Raw genomic sequence first — 11,964 nt, 5'->3', positions numbered from 1 at the left:
CACATCTGAGACCTTATGCCACAGCTCGCGGAAAAATGCCAGATCCTTAAACCCCTGAGCGAGGTCAGGGATCAAACCTGCCACCTCGTGATTCCTAGTCCGATTCGTTTCCGCCGCGCCATGACAGGAATTCCTTCCTGTGTTCTTTTGGGTCATGGTTGTTTCCAGCTCCACAGAATTCCTCCCCGTGCTCATGTGACATCTGGGATGTGGCGGGTTGGGGGGGGGGGGGCAAGGTTTCGTTCCCCTACAGTCATGCCTTGAAAAAAGTCGTGTACAACGTTTCACATTCCAGATCCAGAAGCTGAATCCGCAGCCGGTTCCATCTCATGAAACCGATCTCCCAGCCCAGGAAAACCAAAGGTCGTGGTTGGAGCCCGTGATAAACCCCAGGTCTGAGTCCCGAGCACTGCTGCTCAGGGAAGATTTCGAGGTGTCAGGGTCCAAGGATCCTCCTGGGCACTTGGAAATGTCTCCGATGTGTGCAGGCAGGCATGAGGATGAGAAGGGGCTAAAGAGGGGCAGAGGGTGGTGATCTCTTGTCGGTGGATGTCAAGGGTTGGCGCTTCCTTTTGTGGATCTCCCGGAAAAGTCAAATGTGGGAGAAAAACTGGACCCGTGAGTTCGAGGAGAGGGATGGCCAGAGAAAACCAGAAGAATTCCATCTGCCGACCATTGGGTAGGTAGGAGGGCAAAAACCGAAACCTCGAGCATGACATGAACAGAACCACATGCTTCTAGCCACCCATAAACCCCGTAAGATAAGATCGTTTCTGCTGAGATACCCTCTCCCTCCCCCCACCCACCCAGGGCGAAGGATCCCTGGGTGGTGGCAGAGGGGCGGCAGCAGTCAGTGGCAGTGGCGGCGGGCATGGAACTTCCACAGGCCCTGGGGACACACCCCCCGCCCCCAGAAACCCCTAGAAGCTTGGAATTCTGATGTCTGTGGTGTGATGACCATAAACACTGGCTTTTGTGCCATGTCTGCTAGAAGATATGGTTTCCATGACAAATAAAGTGATTTTTAGCAAGTTTTTCTCCACTTGAGATGTATTGAAAATACGTCTTCATTCAGGGGGAGGTAGGTGTAGGTGACAGACGTGGCCGCTCAGCTCAGATCGGGTGATCTGGCAGGGCATAGCTCTGGCTGAGGTGCAGGCCAGCAGCTACAGCTCCGATTCTTCGACCCCTAGCCCAGGGAACTTCCATATCCCAAGGGTGCACTCCTAAAAAACAAAAAACAAAATGAACAACACACAAAGAGGGAGCATCTCATCGATGGCAGACCAAATTCCAATGTATATGTATACGTGTACATAGGTATGTACGTATGGATGTGTGTGTGTATGTGTATATTATCGAGAGAGAGAGAGAGAGAGAGAGAGAGAGAGAGAGAGAGAGAGAGGATTTTTTAGAGCCATAACTGTGGCATACGGAAGTTCCCAAACCAGGGTTCGAACCGGCATACATGGATACTAGTCGGGTTTGTTACCACTGAGCCACAACAGGAACTCCCCACATTCCAATATTTAATGAGAAAATACATTTTTGATGCTTTAGGCAACCCTGCAAACACCCTTATTTAAGTGACTGGACTTAACAAAAAGGAATCCCTAGCACCTAGTAACAGAACAAAGATAAAGAAACACAAGGCAGGAATTCCCGTTGTGGCTCGGTGGAAACGAACCCGACTAGCATTGACCCCTAACCTGGGAACCTACAAAATGGCACATGTGAAGCCCTAAAAGAAGACTACACACACACACACACACACACACACACACACACACACGGCACAGACAGATGCGAAAGGAAAAGAAAAGGAAGGAAAAAAGAAAAGGGAAGAAAGAGAGAAATGAACAGGCAGAGCAAGCCATTGTGAATGATCTCTAGGGACAGATATTTTTCTCCAAGCATAATTTTATTTTTCCCCAAGTGATACCAGACCTTCTCTCTCTCTCTCTCTCTCTCTCTCTCTCTCTCTCTCACACACACACACACACACACACTCTCCCTCCCTCTCTCTCTCTCTTTGAAAAAATTTATGTATTTAGTGGAGTTCCCATTGTGACTCAGCAGGTAGGAATCTGACTAGCATCCATGAGAGTGCTGGTTTGATCCCTGGCCTCGCTCAGTGGGTGAAAGATCTGGCATTGCCCTGAACTGTGGTGTAGGTTGCAGACACAGATCGGACCTGGTGTTGCTGTGTCTGTGGTGTAGGCCAGTGGCTCAAGCTCTGATTCCCTAGCCTGGGAACCTCCGTGTGCCGTGAGTGCCACCCGAAGAAAGCAAGGGTAAAAAAAAAAAAAAAAAAAGAAACATAAAAACCTGGATTGGGGAGATCCCATTGTGGCTCATTGGTAACAAAGCTGAGGAGCACCCACGAGGATGCAGATTCGATCCTGGGGTGGGGGGGTGGGGTGCTGGTGCTGGTGGTGCTGAGGTGTGTGCGTGTGGGGTGATAAATAGGTTACCTCTGGCTTCTGGGGGGTGAGAGTCAGCATGGTTTTCCTGCACCTGCTGCTCCTGGGCAATTATTTAGTTTTGGTTTCTTGTTCCTTTGTTTTTGTGGTCCTGCATTGTGGTGAGTACTGGTGTAAGTGGCAGGTTCCTATTTGATCCGACATTTCTTTGGCTCTGGTGTCGGTTGACAGCCATGGTCATGACTGGTGGTGGCTGTTAAGTCTCCAGGAGTTCCACGCAACATTCTGATTGTCTTTCTTCCTTGGGCTTTGGCTGCAGCCTCCCCCTACCCCCTACCCCCCCCCCCCCCCCGCATCATATGGAGGTTCCCGGGCTAGGGGCCGAATCAGACCTACAACTGCTGGGGCGTATGCCACAGTCACAAGCACCATCATATCCAAGCTGCGTCTGCAACCTACACCGCAGCGCAAGGTGATGCCACCAGATCCTAAACCCACTGTGGAAGGCCTGGGATCGAACCTGCAACCTCATGGTTCCTGGTTGGATTCCTTTCCACTATTCCACGACGGGAACTCCTGGGCTTTGGCTTTTGACAGGTGGAGGGACACAGCTTTCTGAAACGGTGGGGCCAGGGCAAGGCATAGAAACATAAGATGGATGTGAGCCTGCGCCTATTCTTTTCTCGTGTGCTGGGAAGATAAGGTGGCTCTTGCCAGCTGGGATTTCATTTCCCCACAAACGATCAGGCTCTTAAGGTATCAGGCAGGGAAGAGGGAGAGTCAGAGTTCCCATTGTGGCTCAGTGGTTAATGAATCTGACTAGGAACCATGAGGTTGCAGGTTCCATCCCTGGCCTTGCTCAGTGGGTTAAGGATCCAGCATTGCCGTGAGCTGTGGTGCAGGTTGCAGATGTGGCTCAGATCCCGCGTTGCTGTGGCTCTGGTGTAGGCCAGCGGCTACAGCTCCGATTGGACCCCTGGCAGGGGAACTTCCATATGCCGCAGGAGCGGCCCTAGAAAAGGCAAAAAGCCGAAGGTGGGGGGGGGGGGGGGACAGAAGAAGAGTGAGAATCACGGTCGGAAGAACATGGGGAAATCGGTGCTAGGTGCCTGGGTGTGTGAGTTCACACGGAATGCTAACCCAGACCCCTGGCCAGCCACATTTGGGGTATCTATCAACTTGACTCTCCACTCTCCAGCTCACCTGGGTGGTGCTGCCCTGCCCTGCCCTGCTCATGTAAGACCTGGCTCCTCCAGGGATGGCTTTGCACCAGAGGGAGACGGGGCAAAGTCACTGAGCTTAAGGTAATTTCTCCAAGAGAGACTCTGGGAGAAGGAGACCAGCTGGGTTTCTGTGTGTTCATTTTTCTTCCTGTCTGCTTGTTTGGTGCAGGCCAGTCCATGTGCCGAGACATTCAGAAACTCTGTACTAGCTGAGACTCAGACCTTGTTCCGAAATAAGCAAAGGGACTTTGAGCTGGGATCACTCCCTGACAAGTAGCTAGCAAAGAAGTTTCCCGTAGCTCTCAGGCCCCATCCCCGCCCTCAGGCGGGTGGGCGTGGGGAGGGGGTGGGGGGGGAGGGGAGGGGCTCGTTCAGGCAGGCAGGCAGGCAGGCAGGCAGGCAGGCAGGCAGGCGCTGGTTCATTAGTCCCGCACCCCCCCACTCCCGGCCCCAGCTGCCCGCCCCACCCCCCACCCCCGGCCGCCATCCCTGCTGCGCCGCCTCTCGCTTCCCAAATCGCCTGGACTCACGCCCGGGAAGGGGGGGAGGGGAGATCAGGAAGATCCAGGCCTCAGGGCCTGGGTTCAATCACTTCATTCAAATGCAGAAACTCTCCAGTCAAGTCAGAGGTGGTGACTTTTCCTGGAGCTTCTCTTTAGGGAAAGTGTTTTTTTTCCCCTCTTTCCCCAATTTCCCTACCCTCAGGCTGCCCCTCGCAGACTGCATGGAGGGGGGTGGGGGAGGATGTGTGCACGAAACTCGCCTCGTGTCAGGCCAAAGGAGCCCCCGCCATTTCCCAACCCGGGAAACCCCGCAAAACTTCTGGAGCATGTTGGCCTTGGTGTGGGAATGGACATCTTCACTTGCCATCTTCCTTTGCACGAGGAGGAGATTTTCATCTCCTGCTGTCTGGGGGCCAGAAAGGAGGGCCAGAGTGTCCCTTTGGTGTGGGCCGGTCCTTAAGTCATTTTACCTCACAGGAATCACCCACACAGGGCATGGAGACACGTTTGGGGTCCGCCTCCTCCGAAACGTCCCGGGAAACCTCACGTGTGAAAAACTGAGCTGGGGAGGTCCCATCGTGGTGCAGAAGTGGAAATAAATGCAACTAGGAACCATGAGGTGGCAGGTTCCATGCTCAGCCTCGCTCACTGGGTTACGAATCCCACGTTGCCATGAGCTGTGGGTAGAGGAGAGTGAGAAGGAGAGGGAGGGAGGGGGAAGGGAGAGATCCTCCATTTATGGAACTGGTTTCCTTGTTTTGAGATGACGTCGCTTTGGTGAAACAGTTGTCAGATGGCCTCTCAAAAGGCGGTGATGTGGATGGGCTCCCCGAACCAGGCCCACAGAAACCAAAGGAACGAAGGGGTTAATCCTTGGAGCCAGAGTTCCCTCCTCTGAAACTGAAACCAAGCTCAAGCCCGGGAGTGCTGGTGTGTTGGAGCCAGAGACATTGTTACAGCTAAAAGCTACTTTGAAATAGTCTCCATTAGGTTATGGCTTGCCTTGGCCCACGAACTTATGACTAATGACTACTGTCGAGTCAGAGTTGTAGTGAACCTGGTGTTTTCTCTACCCTTGAAACACTCCCTAAGGATTGCGCCCCCCCCCCCACCCCGTGGATGAGCAATCTTCACTCCGGAGAGAAGGTCAAAATGCCATAACCCCAAAGACACTAGAAACATTCCATGGACCACCTGACTCCAGCCTTGATGACTTTGAAATGGTCTATCCTAATCTCCTATCCAGGGAGAATGCAAGCACCCTGATGCTTCTAGACAGCTCCGCCACCCCCATGCCCACCATTAAGCTAAACCTATAGAACCCCTTGCTATCCCCTCTCAAGGGAGGACACAGTTTTGAGGTCCTTAGCCTGCTGTGGCCTCCTTAGCCTGGCAAAGCAATAAAGCTGTTCTTTATGCTTCACCCAAAACTCTGTCTCTGAGACTTAATTGGAGCTGGAGTACCAAGGCCGGTTTGGGCTGCCAAACTTTCCTGGAACTTTCAAACTGTTACATATGAAGAACGGAGCCGGTGACTCTGTGTGTGTGTGCGTGTACGTGTGAGAGAGACACAGAGAGACAGACAGAGACAGTGAGTGAGACAGAGAGAGACAGAGGGAAGAGAGAGGGAGAGGGGAAAGTCCCTTCAGTCTTTTGTTTTCTCGGTTTGTTTGTTTGTTTGTTTGTTTTGTCTTTTTGCCATTTCTTGGGCCGCTCCCATGGCATATGGAGGTTCCCAGGCTAGGGGTCGAATCGGAGCCATAGCTGCCAGCCTACGCCAGAGCCACAGCAACGTGGGATCTGAGCCGTGTCTGCGACCGACACCACAGCTCACGGCAACGCTGGATCCTTAACCCACTGAGTGAGGGCAGGGATCGAACCCACAACCTCACGGTTCCTAGTCGGATTCGCTCACCACGGAGCCATGACGGGAACGCCCCTTCAGTCTTTTGAAAGGCCCCTCTGAGAATGCCGTCAGGTGTTGGGGCCAACTTTCCGAGGGGCTCTTAGAGAAATGAACACAGGGTGATGGTTTCACTCTCAGAGACCATTTCTCTGATGTGTTCATCGAGGGACTCCACGGGCTTCCGTTTTCAGGGCCTCGGGACAAGCGATACGTGTTCTCATCCGCAAGGATGCCAGGTCCAAAGGGTGGGAGAAAATGGGAAACGCTGATGAAGAGAGTTGTAGCCAGAGATGGAAGGCAACTGGAAAAACTTCAGGATCCAGTCCAGTTTTCCAGCCACTGAGTTTCTGATTTCTGGAAGGATTTGGGTAGGGAGGAAAAGGTCAAGGATTCTCCATCCCTCTGACAGAGGTATAAGTTACAAAGTAGATGTACAACTTTTGAGAAAAAAACGAACAAACAAAGAAACAACCAAACAAACAATTTTTGTCCCTTTGTCTTTATCAGGAAAAGTGAAAGATGGAGAGAGGGAGGGAGGGAGGGAGGGAGGGAGGGTGGGTTGGATGGATGGATGGATGGATGGATTTGGGGGGCGGGGAGAAGATTCTTAGATCCTAATGACCCAATGCTTTCTCTAGTCCTGGGCCTTTAGGTGATATATCTATATCTATATATCTATATCTATCTGTATACACACACACACACACACACACACACACACACACACACACACACGTAGTTATTTTCTGTTTCTAGGGCTGCACCCATGGCACATGGAGGTTCCCAGGCTAGGGGTCCAATCGGAGCCGTAGCCACCGGCCTACACCAGAGCCAGCACAACGCGGGATCCGAGCCCTGTCTGCGACCTACACCAGAGCTCACGGCAACACCCGATCCTGAACCCAACGAGCGAGGCCAGGGATCGAACCCGCACCCTCAGGCCTCCTAGTCGGATTCGTCCAGCCATGACGGGAACTCCTACATATGTATATAGTATGCATATAGTATATCTTTTTTTAATGCCCACGCCCCAGCCCTATGGAAGTTCCCAGACTCACGGTCGAATCAGAGCTGTAGCTGCGGGCCTACCCCACAGCCACAGCAACGCGGGATCCTTAACCCACCAAGCGAGGCCAGGGGAGGGATCGAACCCACATCCTCACGGATCCTAGTCGGGTTCATTACCGCTGAGCCCTGATGGGAACTGCAGGGGACATCTTTTTTTTTTTTTTTTTTTTTTTTTTTAAGATGTAAGTTTGTTGTGGTTGTTGTGGTTGTTGGTTGTTGTTGTTGCTTTAGCTCGGCATACAGTGGGCTTGCTTACAATGTTGTGTTCGTTTCAGGTGTACAGTCAAGGGGATTCAGTGATCCATCTACATCCATCTATCCCTCCGTTCTTTTTCAGCGTCTTTTCCCCTCTAGGTGATTCCAGAATATTGGGCCATTCCTTCCTTGTGGGTGGGAACACCAGCGTGAAAAAAAACCATCACGGGGGAGTTCCTGTCGTGGCACCATGGAAGCGCATCCGACGAGGAACCTTTGCAGGGAAGGGTGTGGGTTCGATCCCTGGCCTCGCTCAGGGGGGCGGTAAGGATCCGGCAGGCAGTGCCGTGAGCTGTGGTGTCGGTCGCAGACGCGGCTCGGATCCCACATGGCTGTGCCTGTGGCGTAGGCCAGCAGCCGTAGCTCCGATTCAACCCCTCGCTTGGGAACTTCCATATGCCACGAGGGCAGCCCTAAAAAGCAGAGGGGGGAAAAGAAATCATGAGGGCGGGGGAGAGGGATCCATGAGGAGGATGGGATGAACATATACACACACAAAAGAGTCTCTATCCAATAGACGACGAACAGGGACCCCTACGCCACCTTCTGGAATCCAAACGCCAAAACCACAAAGCAGAGTTCCCGCCATGGCGCAGTGGAAATGAGTCCGACCAGGAACCATGAGGTTGCAGGTTCGATGCCTGTCCACCTCGCTCAGTGGGTAAAGGATCCGGTGTTGCCGTGAGCTGTGGTGTTGGTCCCAGACGCGGCTCGGACCTGGCATTCCTGTTTCTGTGGTGTAGGAGGTCAGCAGCTAAAGCCTCCGATTCGATCCGTCATCTGGGAACCTCCATATGCCGTGGGTGTGGCCCTCAACACACACACACACACACACACACACGCACGCACGCACGCACGCACACACGCACACGCACACGCACACGCACACACACACACACTCTGGAACCCCCTAAATGGGAGAAAACCGGACACAGTAGTTTTTTAGGGGTCCAGTCTCTGTGACAGGTGAGGATATCAGGCTTGCATCGAGGGAGGGAAGGCTTCACCCCACGCAGAAAACACACCCACCTACCCACCGACCGACCTTCCTTCCTTCTTTCCTTCCTTCCTTCCTTCCTTCCTTCATGAGAGAACAGTTGGATGACCCATCCTAAGTGTCGGTTGAATGAAGTCTAGTTACCAGGGTTCAGAGTGGGGGAGGGAGAGGGGTAGGAAGTCTGAAGCCTCTGGCGACTCTCCGAAATGTTCTCCCCCCAGGGTGACAGAGCCAGCAGGTCAGGCACTGCCTTCTCTAGAAACCTTCCTGCCCATGTCCAAGGGGGTGTGGGGGGTTGGGGGTGTGGGGCAGGGAGTGGGCCAGGGAGCCTGGAGAAACCCAGACCACCAAGCGGCCATTCTCCCATCGCCCCGACTGTTTGTTGAATGAACATAATGGACGTGATCCAAGTCTGCCACGCCGCCGCCGCCGCCGCCGCCGCCGCCACCACCACTTTCTCCATCATCTCCCCCACCCCCTTGCCTGCAGCCATCTTTGAAAAGGCTGCTGTTGTGGCTGCCTTTGCATGAAAGTGAGTGAGGACCCCTCCCTAATACGGAGTGTTTCAGTCCCTGGTGTCTCTGACAGCTCGCTCATGTATTGGTTGTGAACCATCTTGCCTTGAGGATTTGGAGGATTCGTGAACATTGCAGGAGCCATGGGAGCAGTGAAGTCCTTATCGCCAACCCGACACCCCCCCCCCCCAAATTTCGTGGCAGGGAGCACACTTTTCTTTCACCCAAGAGATTTATTTCCTGCTTTCTGAAGAGAGAAGGAAAGGAGGGTCAGAATGGTCCTCTGGTGTCTGGTGTCCTGTCCCTTTCATTGCACACACTCCTAGTGCCACTGCGGGAGGCACGTTCGGGGCGCGGGGTGGGGTGGGGGTGGGGGACCTGCTGCACGCACCCGCCCCTCACTTTCAAATGCGAAACTCAAGGAGGATGTGAATGTCCTCCATGCCACCGATCAGGTGAACGGGATGGCTTTCTAGGGAAATCCTGGTGTTTCCTTTCACTGCCATGACGAACACCCAGAAACAACCCTGTAAGTTCATACAACTTTGTCAGTCAACTGTATTCCAATAAAATGAAAAAGCAAGACACAGACACACCCACACGCACACACACACACACGCGCGCGCACACACGCACCCCAACCCAGAACCAAACACCCTCTCCTGAAATGGGGGGGCGGGCCCACCGGAGAATGAGCAAGAGAATTCCAGAGTCGGTAGGAAAGTGTCATCTGCAGCGGTGTGAAAAACCCCAAGCTCTTTTCTTCCTGTCAAGGTGAATAAACTTTGTTAATGGGAGTGGGTGCCCTCAGTGTGCCCTCCGAGAGGAAAGGCAGGGAGCATTTTCTCCCTGAAGAGCTTAGTGCTGTCATAGCACTGACGGACAGGATGAACGATCGGTGAGAGGTGGCAGCAGCAGTGGTGGCCGCCTGCACTGCCTGGGCGGATTGGAAACATAGACGAGCCACCAAGACTGCGTGTGACACCCCCGTGGGCCACCCCCCCCCCCCCCCGTCTGTACAGTGACAAGAGTCCTTTGGGGGAAAAGGGAGGGTGGGTGCTCTTCCAGTGTGTCTGTCTGCATTCACCAGGTGTGGGAGAGAAGACAGATGTTTGTTTCCACTATCGTTCGGAGGACTTGCCCAAGAGTACCACGTCCCCCCAAAGATAGCACCGGAAGAGAGATGCACGAGGTTTCTGAATGCATGCCGTGGGTGCTCCAGGCTGCCTCCAGGCCGCCCCCTCGCCCTCGCCCTCCCCCTCCCCCTTGCCAGAGGCAGACGTTCCTTGAAACAGCTGGCTTTGAACTTGGGCTTCTAGAGGAAGGTTTTTCTCCTGCTTTCAAGACGGGAAGAAGAGGGTGTCCGTCTCACATCCGTCCTTTCCAGAGGGCCCTGGATTCCAGATCCTCCACATGCCAGCGCCAAAGCCGAAGCGGTCGGTCTGGGGGTGCCCCATTCGGGTTCCCTCCCCACACACCTGCACGCGCGCGCGCACACACACACACACACACACACGCACGCACCGGGAACAGTGTGATCTCCCACGCCCCCGAAAAGCTTCAGAATGGCCTCAGTCCGAGGCAGTAGACCTATGTATGTCCTCACACCTGTTCAAATAATGTCTGCCCTCAGCCCCACCATCCCCTGCCTCTTTTAAGGACAAAGGCACTGTAGGTTTCCCTGGGGAAGGGAGACTCCATGGCATGTAAATCACAGTCTTAAGGAAAAGGATAATAGCATATGCCGGGGGGGGGGGGGGGGGGGGGAGAAAGAAGGGGGGGGAGGGGGGGGACCCGCGGTGGTGTGCTTGTGAGGGAGAGAGACAGAGACAGACAGGGAGGGACGGAGGATAGGCAGACAGTGAGAGGCAGAATCAGAGGGAGAAAGAGGAGGAGGGGAGAGAGACAGAGAAAGTGAAACAGAGCTAGGTATAGAGGACGCTGTGGCTGGGTCGGATTCTGCGTGTTCTCAGTGAAGTCGTCCTAAGGCCTCTGGAGGTCCAGATCACTGCTTGGGGCCGGAAGTCTGTCTGCCCTTCCCTACCCATCTGAAGAGCTGTGGTTTGGGCTTTCCAGCCGGGAACCCCTCTTTCTGCCTCTTTGTCCAACACACAAGGTTCGTGGGACCCAGAAATCCCATTCTGAGAGCACCCTAGGAACAGTCCTTTCCATACGGCGCAGGAGGCCCCTGTGCCAAGAGATCCAAAGTCTGGAGCCTCTGTTCTCCCCCCCCCCCCCCCTTCCCTCCACGGACAAAATCTTGCCTTGTATTCCTTTTTTTCTCAGGGACTCTGAAGGACATGTATCATTGTACAACCATGGGGAAGATGCTTCCATTCCCTCTGGAATGATGGATGTGGTCGCATGTCTCAAGGAGGCTCCAATTCTTTGAGCAGGACTCCCGATGGTGCCATCCCATCGTCCCTCCCCTCCCCTCCCCTCCGGCTCGCTCGGTCACGGTTCCCCTCCTTTTTCCTCCCCTCCAGGTTATCTTCAGGTCTGCCGCCCACTTGTAACTCCTCCCCCACTTGGAAGTGGCCTCTTCCGGCCCCGAACTTGGTCGTCCCAGGCCCACCCCGGGAGCCATCTGGCGGACCTTTTCGGAGACTATAAAAAGCAGCCTACGGCAGGGGGCGTCGCAGGACCAACGAACGCATCGGGATGGATCGCTGTGTGGCGACATGGATTCTCCAGGCAGGGCAGGCATAAGGCCTGGACTCTTTCCTCCTGGAGCCCATTTCTTCATCCGTGGCCTTGAAGACGAACCACGCCGACCACGGACCGTGGACCTTGGCCTTCACCTTTCATTTCCGAACGGCAGCCAGGGCATCCATTGTCACCACCGCGGAAAAGGTGTCCACAAAAAGGACAGGTGAGCACCTCCATGGCATGCAGTGTCATCGCCACCCCCACCCCGGCTTTAAAGGGTCCTCTTTCAAGTAATCACGTTGCCACAGCTGGGACTTGGATCGGATCCCTGGCTCCGGAACCCCATATGACCTGGGGCCGGCCAATGCATCCCTCCATAGCGTCCTAAATCCGTACATCGTTGATTCAGGACTTTCCCTCGTGGC

The sequence above is a fragment of the Sus scrofa genome, chromosome 8 (genome assembly GCF_054392235.1).
Source record: "Sus scrofa isolate SSC_HxYL_T2T_F1_AM1 chromosome 8, Sscrofa_HxYL_maternal_Yorkshire_Landrace_v2.0, whole genome shotgun sequence".
In the NCBI taxonomy this organism is placed as follows: domain Eukaryota; kingdom Metazoa; phylum Chordata; class Mammalia; order Artiodactyla; family Suidae; genus Sus; species Sus scrofa.
Note: the sequence above shows the minus strand (reverse complement) of the source record.